The sequence below is a fragment of the Eubalaena glacialis genome, chromosome 2, assembly GCF_028564815.1.
Source record: "Eubalaena glacialis isolate mEubGla1 chromosome 2, mEubGla1.1.hap2.+ XY, whole genome shotgun sequence".
Taxonomy (NCBI): domain Eukaryota; kingdom Metazoa; phylum Chordata; class Mammalia; order Artiodactyla; family Balaenidae; genus Eubalaena; species Eubalaena glacialis.
The window spans coordinates 69,645,641-69,659,565 of NC_083717.1; the positions used below are offsets into that span (position 1 = coordinate 69,645,641).

General features: G+C 44.1%; 1 protein-coding gene across 1 annotated transcript in view; it reads right to left on the reverse strand.

Moving 5' to 3' along the window:
* Positions 1-13,925, reverse strand: part of MAP2K1 (mitogen-activated protein kinase kinase 1) — a 79,898-nt gene that overhangs the window by 46,472 nt on the left and 19,501 nt on the right. The gene's annotated exons all lie outside the window — the stretch shown is intronic.

Here is a 13,925-nt window from a genome sequence, read left to right on the forward strand (position 1 = left end):
TTGTTGCTGTGCGTGGGCTTTCTCTAGCTGCAGCAAGAGGGGGCTACGCTTCGTTGCAGTGCACGGGCTTCTCATTGCGGTGGCTTCTCTTGTTGCAGAGCACGGGCTCTAGGCGCACGGCCTTCAGTAGTTGTGGCACGCGGGCTCAGTAGTTGTGGCGCACGGGCTTAGCTGCTCTGTGGCATGTGGGATCTTCCTGGACCAGGGATCGAGCCCATGTCCCCTGCATTGGCAGGTGGATTCTTAACCACTGCGCCACCAGGGAAGTTCCTGACAGTAATTTTTTTAGTGACCTGGACTCACTGAGTCTTTCCACAGCTTTTAACTAGTATTCATAGGTGGGAGGAAAAAAAAGAAAGAAAACCACTTCATTTGCAGTCGTATTTCATCAGTTTCTCTGATATTTAAATACATACATTACTTAATTACAATACCAGCTATAACTGTACAAATGACTTTCGGAACAAACCGGCTCTTGGTAAGCACATAATTCAACCAGTGGGTGCCGAAGTGAGTGGGTATGGCGGACAGCAGCCTGCTAGCGTGTTTTACATAAAGAACCGAAGTGTTCATTACTCCTGGGAGCTTGTTAAGATAAGAGAAGGGTGGTAAAGAGAGATTCCACCGTGTTTCATTTGACTTTTGTCCCTAGTCTAAACAAACAACACAGGTGACAAGACAGGCAGTCATTACACATCAGAATGTTGGTGACCCCCTTCCCTCAATATACACACCAGTTCTGAGCTTGGGGGTAGGAGCAAGCATAATCTTCCACTCTTCATTCACACTCCAAACCTTAAGAAGACAAGGAGATGGAGACCCAATGCCTCCCCAGGGTATGGGAGGATCCAATACTGCCTTACAAATAACACAGTACATGGAGCCAAAGAGGACACAAGGCTGACTTTCCCAACCTTCCTCACTGGGTAACTCTGGGGGGAAGAAGCCTGGTGCCTGGTCCCCCCCAAACTTTGTAAGTTGAAACCCTAACCCCCAATGTAACTACGTTTAGAGATAGGATTTTTAGAAGGTAATTAAGGTTAAATAAGGTCATATGGGTAGAGTCCTAATCAGATAGGATTGATAGCCTTATAAGAGAGGTGGCCTCCCCCCTACACACTCCAAGGAAAGGCCATGTGAGGACACAGCAAGAAGGCAGCTGCCTGCCAGCCAGGAAGAGAGGCCTCACCAAACCCAACCATGCTGGCAACCCAACCAGTCCTCATCTTGGACTTCAAGCCTCCAGAGCTATGAGAAAATTAATTTCTGTTGTTTAAGCCACCCAGTCTATGGCATTTTGTTATGTAGCCTGAGCAGGCTAAGACAGCTGGTCAATATTCTCATCCTGCTGAAAGGTTCAACTCAGTCTCACTGCTACCCACAGTCCCTCAGGTGTGGGGACTGGAACAAGTGTGGCTGGGAGTGCACAGTGCACGCCCTCTGGTTTCCTTTCTCTACGGTGTCTCCACAAAGGAGCCCATTGATGACAACACTTAGAAACACATGTCAAATACAGACAGACCCCACAGCTAAAACTTGGATGAGGTTACAGCTGCCTGGAGGGCTCAGCAGTCTGACTGGAAATGCAGACTCCAAAAGCTGCTGTCAAGAACACACACACACACACACACACACACACATCACACATCACACTGAGTGTGTATGAGGGAGAGAGGGAAGGAGGGCTAGATGAAAGGACAATCACTCTCCTTATAACACTGTACTTTTTTAAGTGTTTTACGTGCATTAATGCATTTAATTCACAACCTTACGATTACAACACACAGCAAACTCAAGCACAGACAGGTGAAGTAACTTGTCCAAGGTCGCACATCTAAGTGGCAGAGCCAGGATTCAAACCTGGGCAGAGAGAATCTCTAACCTTAATCATGATGCTATATTACCTCTTCAAAAAGTTCAATACGTCCAAGGGAGGCAACTTGCAAACATGGGTAAGATCCTAGTGTGGAGCACGTAACACACCAGGGCTCAATCAGACATGAAAATGGTGTACCTACAGGAAGAGTCCTTTGCCCCAGATGCAATCCTGTCTCCCCTGTACATCAATCTGAACAACTGCCTTGCAAGTAACACTGGCCACAAGAAACCACACCCATTTGGGGGTGGTGGGGGGTTGGGATGGTGGGAAGGTGGGAGGGATGCTGACTCTGCAGAAATAAGGAATTCTCCCACCTTCGGGGAAAAAACCCTAAGTCTGGGCTTTGTGCCACCTTCCTCCCCGCCCCTCTCCTATGCTCCATGGTCCAACCGCCTACCCCATCAGCTAAGGAACTGGCTTCTAATTTGTGCTTTCAGAGGGTGGAGCCAGGGAGAGAAGAGACACTTACGGTGGCAAGACTTTCCTAATGGGGGGGGGGGTGACGGAGTTGCCAAGTTAACAAGTCATTAGTAATCAGGAATCCCGGATTCTTATCCCAAATTGGGAAACAACCAGTTGTGTGACCATGAACAAGTCATTTAACTTGACACATCTGTTTTCTCTTCTGTAAAATGGGGCAACAAGATGCTTACTTCACCAGGACAGGATCAAAATAAAAAACTAATGGGACGAAACACTGGAATTTTGACACATTTCTACACAAATGTTAAGGCAGGTGGGAGTGGGTTGGAGGATGAGGAGGAGCCACAGCAGCAACAGCAGGATTCAAAAATTACTGTCTTTCCTGTAACTTAATAATTATTAAAAGCCCCTAAAAGTGTTTCAGAGAATGAAAGACAAAAGATTTTATCTGAAGGTGAAAGGAAAATTCCGGCATCAAAATGAGTTTCATGACTCATTAAAAAGAAATCAATCAATGAGGTATCAGTATTCGGTACTGCCTCCTCTCACCCGGGGAGTGGATGGTGTTCAACAAGGCTCACTTGTGCCCTCAACGGGTGAAATGCTCCCAGCAAAGGAAACAGGAAGAGAGCGGCCCCTCACCCCTCAACCACCCCACAAATCTCCAGCACTCAGAGGACAAGAACCGGCCTCCTTCACAATCTTTGGTTTTAACTGAAATCAGCAAAATCAGAACTAGGGATTGAGAAAAGAAACTGGAGCCCGGCACAGTACATCTCTGACACACACAGCCCTCTCCAGGGACCAGCTGTGATGGCTCCGACCCCCATCACATTCCCCACAGCAGAAAGGAAACGACACACTGGAACATGAATTCTGCACCAGGGCTGTCTCACAGTAAACACAAGTTCATCCAGATGCAAGATTATAGGCTTGAAATGGGAACGCAGAGGAAAAACAAGGAACTTGGAGAAAAACACAGGTTGTCATTTGTGTTCTGAAAACACCAGGAAGGCACAATGAAATGGGTGGGGAAAGGATGATCCTGGGCAAGAACTTCTCCTTCCCTCTCATCTCACCCATCTGCTAAGCCTAATTACACTACCACAGCAGGAATCTTTCATTCGTGGCTCAATGGCTCAAATCAAGAAGCAGTATAAAATGTAGCACAGAGAGGGACCTTAAAGACCACCCTATCCAACCTATTTTACAAGTGAGGAAACGGAGGTCCAGAAAGGACAAAGTCACACCGCTTATTGGTGGCAGGTCTCCCGACTCCTGAAATAGAGCTCCTTTCAAGGCGCCACACTGCCACCTCCAACTCTGATGGTCACTGCCACGGGAAGCTGACCTAAAGGAATGACTGAAGGGGGAGAGAGGTGATGTCCAGACCAAGGAATGGGGTCTTCAAACTGCCACACACCAAACAGAAATGAGCCACAAATGCATGCCAAACACCAGCCAGCTGTCTGTCACCAACCTGAGCAAGGCTGCTACAGGTGGCAGGCCCCACCTCCCCCGGGAGGAAGCGCAGAGGGAAGAGCAGGGATGACAACAAATCACTGTCCTGGAAGGAGAGAAAGGGTCCCAGTGCAGGTGGGTCCCCTCACCTGAGAGCCCAAGGAGCTGTGAAGTTCTCCCTTCCCTGTGGCATCTGGCAAGAGGGCAGGGAAGAAAGAGGGAAGGAAAGGCAGAAAGACCCAAGCTAAGAGGGAACAGCACCCAGAGACTAAGGCTGCAACCCTTTGATCTACACCCTATACCAGTCCCATCTGAGATATCTTGGGAGTTACCTCCTTTTCTGGTCCTTAGTTTCCATACCCATAAAAAAAAGCATATGGGGAGTAGGGTGGGGAGTTTGTCTAGATGTCTCTAAGGAAGTCTGTCAATGTGACAGCCAGCTGAGGAGGTGCAGAATAAGGCTGAGGGTGTATTCAGGTTGAGGAGCTTCAACCGGGTAGGTGAGGGGAGAGGGGGAGAATGTGAGGAAAAGAGAAGAACTGGCATCAGGGGTCTCTACACAGTCAAACCACGGACAGCAGGAGATGGGAGGGGTTACAAAGAGTAATAAGAAAGGAAAGGAGAATGGGCCTGAATGAGGAAGGCAAGGGGGCCAAAGGTGCAGCTTACCAACTTCCAGACTCCAACTAAACTAGCCCATCTGTGTTAGAGAGTGTAGGTGTGCCAACCAGGGACAGCCCCAGACAACATGGTGGAGAGGGGCTTATACCCTCCCACACCTCAATCCTGTAGGCCACTCTGCGAAGGGCTGGTTAACTAACTAGGCAATAAAATTCTAGGATTATGTATACAAGCTCTGTGAAAGAGGCCAGATGCAAAAGAATACATATGATGTCATTCCATCTATATAAAATTCAAAACTAATCTAGGCTATTATAAAATAAAAAAGTGATACAAACTATCACATACAGAATGGATAAACAACAAGGTCCTACTGTATAGCACAGGGAACTATATTCAATATCCTGTGATAAACCGAAATGGAAAAGAATATGAAAAAGAATGTATATAACTGAATCACTGCTGTATAGCAGAAATTAACACAACATTGTAAATCAACTATACTTCAATATTTTAAAAATCCAAGAAAAACAAAAACAAATAAAAATAAAGTAAAAAAGTGATCATGCTTTGGTGGGGGAGGGTGGTAAATAGAAGGGGGCATACGATGGTTAATTTCATGTGTCAACACTGCTGGGCCACAGTGCCTAAGATATTTCGTCAAACATTTTTCTGGATGTCTCTATGAAAATGGTTTTGGGGTTTTTTTTTTTCGGGGGGGGGAATGAGATTAAAACTTAAATTGGTGGACTTTGAGTAAAGCAGATTACCCTCCATAATGTGAGTGGGCCTCATCCAGTCAGTTGAAGGCCTAAATGGAACAAAGACTGACCTCCCTGAAGAAGAAGGAATTCTTCCAGCAGACTGTCTTTGGACTCAAGGTGCACCTCTTCCATGGGTCTCCAGCCTGCCAACCTAACCTGAAGATTTTTGACTTAACAGGCTTCCACAATCGCATAAGCCAATTCCTTTAAAAGTTCCAGTCAGTGTCTGTCTGTCTCCTCTCTCTCTCTCAATCTCAGTATCTCTCGATAGTCAGATCAATCAGTCTTGGAAGCTGTGCTCTGATTTCCTTTCATTCTTTTTTCTCCTCTATGTGTTTCAGCTTGGATAATTTTTACTGACCCGTCTTCAAGGTCACTGATTCTTTCCTCAGTTCTGTCCAGTCTGCTGATGAGCCTGCTGACCTTTGATGTCATATTCTTTGAAATTTCTATCATTTCTTCTTGAATCTATTTTTAGTTTCCACCTCCTCTGAAATTCCTCATTTGTTCATGTATGCTGTGTAACTCTAAGATATTGATCATGGTTATTTTAAAGCCCCTGACTGATAAACCCAACATCTGGGTCATCTCTAAGTCTGGTTCTGCTGATTACCTTCTCTCTTGATAATAAGTTGGTTTTTTTCTCTCTTGATTTTTGATTAAATACTGGACATTGTGATGGAACAGAGACTGAGGTAATCATCTTTATACTTGGTAATGGACATACTCTTCTGTCATCCTGTTAGTGTGTGTTAGTTAGGCTATTAGTCAAAGTTGAGCTGAGTTTGGGTTTTCTTGTTAATGTTACCACAGGCTACAAATTTCTCCAGTGATGGGTCGTACCTTGTGCTTAGAGTGAAGCCTGAGCTGCATAGGTTTTTTTCTCAGTGTTCCTACTCCTCCCTCAGCTTTGAATTGTCCTTAATGCCTGGCCACAGAATGGGGTCTTTCTCCATGCTCTTGGCCCCTTTCAGGGGTAGACTGCAATTACTTTAATTTAGTGCTAGGCTTATGGTAGGGGTAAAGAAATTCTCTCTTGTCCAGCGTTAGTCTTAAGCAAGCCCTGTGAGCATATACTTCCCCTCCTCTCCATGGCAGCCAAACTCTATCACATGTCTGTGGCAGTTCTTGGGTAGAACAAAGTTTTCTATACCTCCTCCAGCAATAGTAGACCTTTGTAGATCTCTGCTTGTTGGTGCTGAGCCTAGCTTTGGGCTTATATTCTAAAGCAGCTATGGGAAGCAATGCTTCAGTGCAGCCATTCTCTTGTATAGTTTTATAATGTGCTTCACTGAATTTAGCAGAGGTATTTTTTTCTTTTTCCTTGATGCTGGCTGCTCACATCTTGGGCACCTACTCTTCTAAGCTTGCTGACAGATGTGTAGATGAGAAAAACTTCAAAGTCATTGTTCTTGAAAGTAGCCCCCAGACCCACTTCTAGGACCAGAAATATATACAGGAAATCTGCTGCTTCTGGGTCAGCAAAGAGCTGGTCTTTCACAATGGCACATGAAACTACTTGAAAGGAAAAAAACATGCATGTGGCTGCCAGACACTCTGTGCTTGGGAAATAAGTGTGAAGGCTTTGGGAGTCAGAAGACCTGGGTTCAACTCTGATGGTAACTTGGTCTGTGAACTTGTGCAAGTCACTTTCCCTCAATTTTTCTCATAGGTAAAATAGGGGAGTTAAGCTAAGTGGTGTTTAAAGTCCATTTCAGGGTTAAAATTCTCTAATCCTAATATCAGATTCTTCCTGTAGTATTCCAAGGATAGAACTCTGCAGCTAAGTACCAAGGCCATAGACATCTGCCAGCACAGTGGTTGGCTTCCCGTGTTGTATGGTTAGAGACCCCAGTCATTACTTCTTGTCCACATATAAACCCCACTGACAGTTATCCCATCCTCGTTGCTTTTTCCTTTGATACTAAATCAATTGTTTCGTCTTGCCAGGTCTTCTGTGAGAATGCATGCATTTTGACACTACAAGGCCCTTAGTGAAATAGTGAAAGGAATACAGCTAAGGGCAGTTTAAGACAATGATGTGATGGTAAATAAAAGTGACTGCAGAGGTTAAATGAGAGTACAATGTAAAAAAAAAAAAAAAATGCTGGAATCACCAAAAGTGATAAACAAATATTTAATATTTTATGTTGTTGTCAAGTAATTATTGGTTAATAAGAATAAGATCTGATTTGATAGTACCTACTACTGATTTATTATATACCTGCTGTATGCCACGTATTCTGCTAAACATGGATGAGCTCCTAAATGCCTAACACCACCATGACGTAATTCCCACTGTTAGCCCAATTTTACTGATGAGATTCCTGCATTTTCATGCAATAAATAAGTAATCTAGAAAAAATGCACAATGTAATTAAATACTACCTTTATTGTCTTTAATTGGTTTCACCACTACTCCCAAAAAAGACTGGAGCAATGACTGTCCCACAGTTCCCCTAATTCTCACAAAGGGCTTCGGACACAGATGTGTCCTGTAGTTCAGGATATGTCGAGCAATCAGGGTAAATTTTATAGGATTTTGAGACCTAAATTGGTCTAGAACAACATATAAAATTTAGATAGCAAAAAAGGAGAAAGGGCATTCCAATAGGGTCTACAATGTAGACAGTGGTATAGAACTGGGAGTAAGAATATTATAAGCAAAGAGTATTGGGGGAATAAAACTTAAAAGTAAAAAAATCAGGAAATTCCCTGGCAGTCCAGTGGTTAGGACTCCACGCTTTCACTGCCAAGGGTGCTGGTCCAATCCCTGGTCAGGGAACTAAGATCCCACAAGCCAGCTCGGCCAAATTTAAAAAAAAAAAAGTAAAAAAATCAGAAAATGAGAGTTGGGACAGATGTTTACCTTTAATTTCACTTTAAATCAACTAGCTTCCAAGCCAATAAACAAATGAAAAGTGGAGAGGATGAGTTCAATTAAAAAGAGATAAGAATCCTGTATTCCTATCCTTTAAGAAAACAAAACAAAAAAACCCCACTTAGTCCTTGGAATCAAACTGCCTTCTGAAATCATATAAATTACTTTCCCACGGCACGTTTCCGCAGACAGACACGCTGAAAAACACATGCATACACACACACACACACACACACACACACACACACACACACAGGAACCTCTGGAGTGACAGGACCACCCACTCACATAGACTCTTCTTAAATACTGAACAACATCCTGAATCAGAGAGGGGGTGTCATATTGTTGCTTGAAAGAACTGACAGCCTATGTTCCTTCTGCCCCAGTGGGCAAAACTTGTTTCATATTAGCCACATGTGAATTAATTCCTGAAGGACCAGACTTCTGTAGAAGCACAAAAAGGAAAGGAAAAAGTGATGGAGTTTGGAGAGAGAGAAAAAAAGATAAGACAGAGGACAAAAAGTGATGCATCACCTTTACTTAATAGGGACAAAAGAGGGATATAACAGTCTGATAAAGAATGAAAATTTAGATGCAGTTAAAAGATGAGCTTCCTAAATGCTAGCCATGGTACACTCATTAACTCAATTATTCCTCACAACATTTAAAAATAGATATGTTGGGATTCCCTGGTGGTCCAGTGGTTAAGAATCCGCCTTCCAATGCAGGGGACGTGGGTTCAATCCCTGGTCGGGGAACTAAGATCCCACATTCCACAGGGCAACTCAACCCTCATGTGCCACAACTAGAGAGCCCGCGCACTGCAACTACTGAGCCTATGCCGCATGACACAACTAGAGAGAAGCCGGCACACCACAAGGAAAGATCCCGCATGCCACAACTAAGATCCCACGTGCTGCAACTAAGACCCAATGCAGCCAAATAAATAAATAAATAGTTTAAAAACAACAACAGCAAAAAATAGACATGTTGTTCCCATTTTACAGATATGGAAATGGAGGCCAGGTGTAGTTAAGTAACTTACCCAAGGCTAGAGTTGGAATTCCAAAGTTTGATCTTTTCTCCATACCAGCTGAAGAGCTCATGTCCTTCAAACAAATCTCCCACTTAGCTCATCCCTAACACCAGGTATTTACCCATTAGTGACCTATTCCTTTGAGGTAAGAACTGTGTTCTGCTAAAAGGTAAAATCCCTGAGAGGACAACAAATTAAGTCTACCCAAAAAGGAAATTCTTGCAGAGGAACATCCAAGGCTGATACTTTTTTTTTTTTTAATAAATTTATTTATTTTTATTTATTTATTTTTGGCTGCGTTGGGTCTTTGTTGCTGCGCTCGGGCTTTCTCTAGTTGCAGCGAGCGGGGGCTACTCTTCGTTGCGGTGCGCGGGTTTCTCATTGCAGCGGCGTCTCTTGTTGCAGAGCACGGACTCCAGGTGCGCGGGCTTCAGCAGTTGCGGCTCGCGGGCTCTAGAGCGCAGGCTCAGTAGTTGTGGCGCATGGGCTCAGTTGCTCCGCAGCATGTGGGATCTTCCCGGACCAGGGCTCGAACCCGCGTCCCCTGCACTGGCAGGCAGATTCTTAACCACTGCACCACCAGGGAAGCCCGGCTGATACATTCTGATTGGGGAGGGAAGGGAAGCGATAGGACACTGCCCAGGTGAAGTACACGGGACAAGCAGTAAACAGTCTGGTGGCATAAGAGAGCTGGCAGGGACGGGGCAGGAAGTGCTGAAAGGAAGAAAGCACCAAAGATAACCCAGGTAGAAAATTCAATAAACGTGTGGTCACCATCAGAAAAACAAAGGCAGCGCTGGGTCTGGGGGTGGCCACAGAATGGGAGTAGCTGACTGTTCCTGAAAGGACAAGCTGGTGTACTGTGGCCTTATTAAGATGATGTATTTGACCCTACCCATTCCCTGCTCTAGAGAAAGACCTTTTAGAAACTCCCTGTGTAATAATGGTCCATGCTGCTCTGTGAATGAGAGGTGCAGCTTGCTCTTCAGGAAGAAAGGACCCAACGTGACCACAGTCTTACCCAGAACCATGAGGACAGCTGAGTCCCCAGGGCAAAAAGACCAACAGCTAGTGCCCAGAAGCACAACTAAGAGCAGTAAGATGTAGTCAGAAGAAACACAGCACTCAAAACATGTCTCCAGCGCTAGTCCGTGCTGAGAAATTTTCAATTCTCCAGACCTGTTTCCCTCCTTAAATACACGACCAACATGTTTGTTACAGCTAGGCCCTTCTCCTTGCCCAAAGCACACACAAGAGAGGTCAGCAAACCTCTCCTCTGAGCACCCATCACCTCTGGGGAAAATCCCACTCCCTAGGTGACTTTCTAGCAACTCTCAGGGAATCCTGAGATCAGGATCAGGGCTAGAAGTCCAACCAAGTGCTCACTTAGGCGCTCAACTTCTTAAACTAGAGTGTGGAAAACTACTAGTCAGGCTCTCCAATTAAGAGCAGTTGGCCTCGTGGGGTCAAAACGTAGCTGGTAGAAGTAACATCATGGACCAGAGAGAATGAAATTTAATTAAAACTAAAACTGATAGTGCTTGCTTCCGTCTTATAAAAGAAGGTGGAGGGCGGGGAAATAAGTGTTTGTGCTAACAAACACCCTCGGAGCAGAGGATACCAGAGGACCAGAAGGCTAGCCCATAGTTTAAAAGGGCCTGCTCCTGAGCCTTGGCACAGGCAGAAGCAGGCCTGAACAGCACGCAGGGGTGGAGCTGGAGAGCTGAATTACGTTGCAGAATAAAATGGGAGAGACTTCTTTTGGGAGTGGCTGTGAAGCAGCAAGAAAGGAAGAAAAGGATGCACCATGGCAGAGTGGCAAAGGTCATTTAAAATGCCCAAAGATACCTAATACCACTAGATTTTTTTTTTTTTTTTTTTTTTTTATTTATTTGTTTTTGGCTGTGTTGGGTCTTCGTTTATGTGCGAGGGCTTTCTCTAGTTGCGGCGAGCGGGGGCCACTCTTCATCGTGGTGCGCGGGCCTCTCACTATTGCGACCTCTCTTGTTGCCGAGCACAGGCTCCAGACGCGCAGGCTCAGTAGTTGTGGCTCACGGGCTTAGTTGCTCCGCGGCATGTGGGATCTTCCCAGACCAGGGCTCAAACCCGTGTCCCCTGCATTGGCAGGCAGATTCTCAACCACTGCGCCACCAGGGAAGCCCACCACTAGATTTTAAGTTGTCTTTATTGCTATAATACATCTTCCCCACCCCAGACCTTCAGTCCAATCTGCCATGCACACAAATAGCTTTGTGTATATTTTGTTCTTACTGTTGTTGACGGAAACCAGAGAAAGGGCGCCAAATTCCAAGTTTGTTCAACACAGAGCAAAAAGAAGAGAAAATCACAGGAAGGGAAATGTGAGTCCCAAAGAAGCAGAAGTGACCATGAGAATGTAAGTCTCCAAGACTGCTCTAATCTAGAGGAGTGCAGAGGATAAGGAACTGGAGTAGACATCTAGCTTATAGCTGTGATGTCTACAGATGTGAAAATGCAATTCATATTCATTATGGAGCATCCACGGTGTGACAGGCACCATCTACGCTAGAGGCTAGGGAGGTACAGAGGAGGAAGACAAGGTCCCTGCCCTCACCAGGCAGTGTGTGGTGTCTGTGTGTGTGTGTGTGTGTGTAAGAGACAGGGAGACAGAGATGTAGAGATGATAGAGAGAGAGACAGAGAGAGATATCACAGTGCAAGCCAAAAACAGGGAATGGTACTAACAAGTACAGCAACAGCTACGGGGTAAAGGAGACCATAATGCTGAAAGTGAGGTGGGCACAGTGGGGTATGGGAACAGAAAAAAGACAACTCCATCTAAGATGAGGAAGGGAAAGTGAAGGTCAGAAAATGTAATGTCCACGTTTAGACCTGAAAGATATCAGTTGTTGCAGCAGAAGGAAAAACACTCCATCCAGGCTCCATCCCACTGTTGGTGGGACTGTAAATTGGTGCAGCCACTATGGAAAACAGTATGGAGGTTCCTTAAAAAAATGAAAAATACAGCTACCATATGATCCAGCAATTACACTCCTGGGTATATATCCAGAAAAAAGAAAACTCTAATTTGAAAATATACATGCACCCCAATGTTCACAGAAGCACTCTTTACAATAGCCAAGACATGGAAACAACCCAACTGCCCACCAACAGACGACTGGCTTAAGAAGATGTGGTACGTGTATACAGTAGAATATTAGCCATAAAAAACAACGAAATATTGCCATTTGCAGCAACGTGGATGGACCTAGAGAATATAAAGCTTAGTGAAATAAGTCAGACAGAGAAAGACAAATACTATATGATATCACTTATGTGTGAAATCTAAAAAATAATACAAATGAATCTATATACAAAACAGAAACAAATTCACAGACATAGAAAACAAATTTATGGTGACCAAAGGGGAGGGAGGGGACAAATCAGGAATAAGGGATTAACAGATACAAACTACGATACCTAAAACAGATAAGCAACAAGGATTTACTGTATAGCACTGGGAATTATACTCAATATCTTGTAATAACCTATAATGGAGTATAATTGCCAAAAAACCAAATCACTACACTATACACCTGAAACTAACACTATTGTAAATCAACTGTATTTCAATTTTAAAAAAATTCTAGTTTGGAACCTTCATAGAAATAAGAGTCAAGAGCTGCACAACTCAGGAGATATTGGTTTCTTTGAGAGAAAGAGTGTGTAGAAATCTGAAATCTAAAAACTGCTGAGTTCAGCTTTCCAGGTCCTTGAAAGTCCACCGGGGAGTTCCCTTTTAGATAATTAACCTCTCATTACCTGGTCCAAAGACCAGCTCATAGAAGCCTTTGACAGTAAAGTCAAATCCAGTCCATCATGCATACCAGCTCATTGTAAGGACAGAAGTGTTTCTCTCATAACAAACTACAGTCCTGGAGCCAATTCCTGAACCCAACACTGATTTACATTATTGCTATCTATGCAATACATTTATAAATGATGGTTGCTTTTCCAGTGATGCTTGAAACTCAACAAATTCAGTTCACCTATTTCATTTCATATACGCATTACTGAATTCCTGAGGGCTATTTTTATTTGCAAAATTGCACCCGCTGTCAATAATTTGCCTCCAATCTATAACTATGCTCTTAACAAAAGATACCAAGATTGTGGAATTAACCCGGGTCTGGAGCCCTCCATCCTTGAACAAGATCTCTCACCTGCATTAAATGGAAGCATCCTCTTGTCCTGTGTTACAAAAGACTGTTATGAACAGTGAGCGTGTGTTCTGAAACAAATAGCTGAACACGTTAACAAGACACTTTTTCTAAAACAAACAAACAAAAATACCTTTCTTCTAACTTATTCTTGGTTAAAAAGGAGTGTGACTGTGGATGACACCTCACATTAATTGTGAATCCTCAAAGAGCATTTAAGAATACACCAATGACTAAGATTAGAAAACAAAATCTACTAAGATAGTACTCCACTGCACATTAAACTTGAGTTATTAGCTGTGGAGAAAAACAAGACAACTGCAAAACCAGCCTTGTTAAGCATTCTTTGGACCTTGGTCACTTTAGGTTAAAATTCTGCAGGCTCTGCCTGGCATTCAAAAGAGAAGCATGTTCTTACAGCAGAAGATAAAAAAGATTTGTCCACCAGGCTCTTCCTCTTCACTTCTCCCCACCCACTTCCTTTTATTCCAAAGGAGAATGGCTCTCATTTACTCAGTGGTTTGCCACATCCTGCCTCAGAAGCTACTTCCTAGGAGCTGCCTGGGCTATTCTGAGAGGAGCTTTAACTCCTTCAGGCCCCCAGACCCTAGGACATTTATGACATCCCTGCCCACCATCATCATTTACAGTCTAGTAACTAG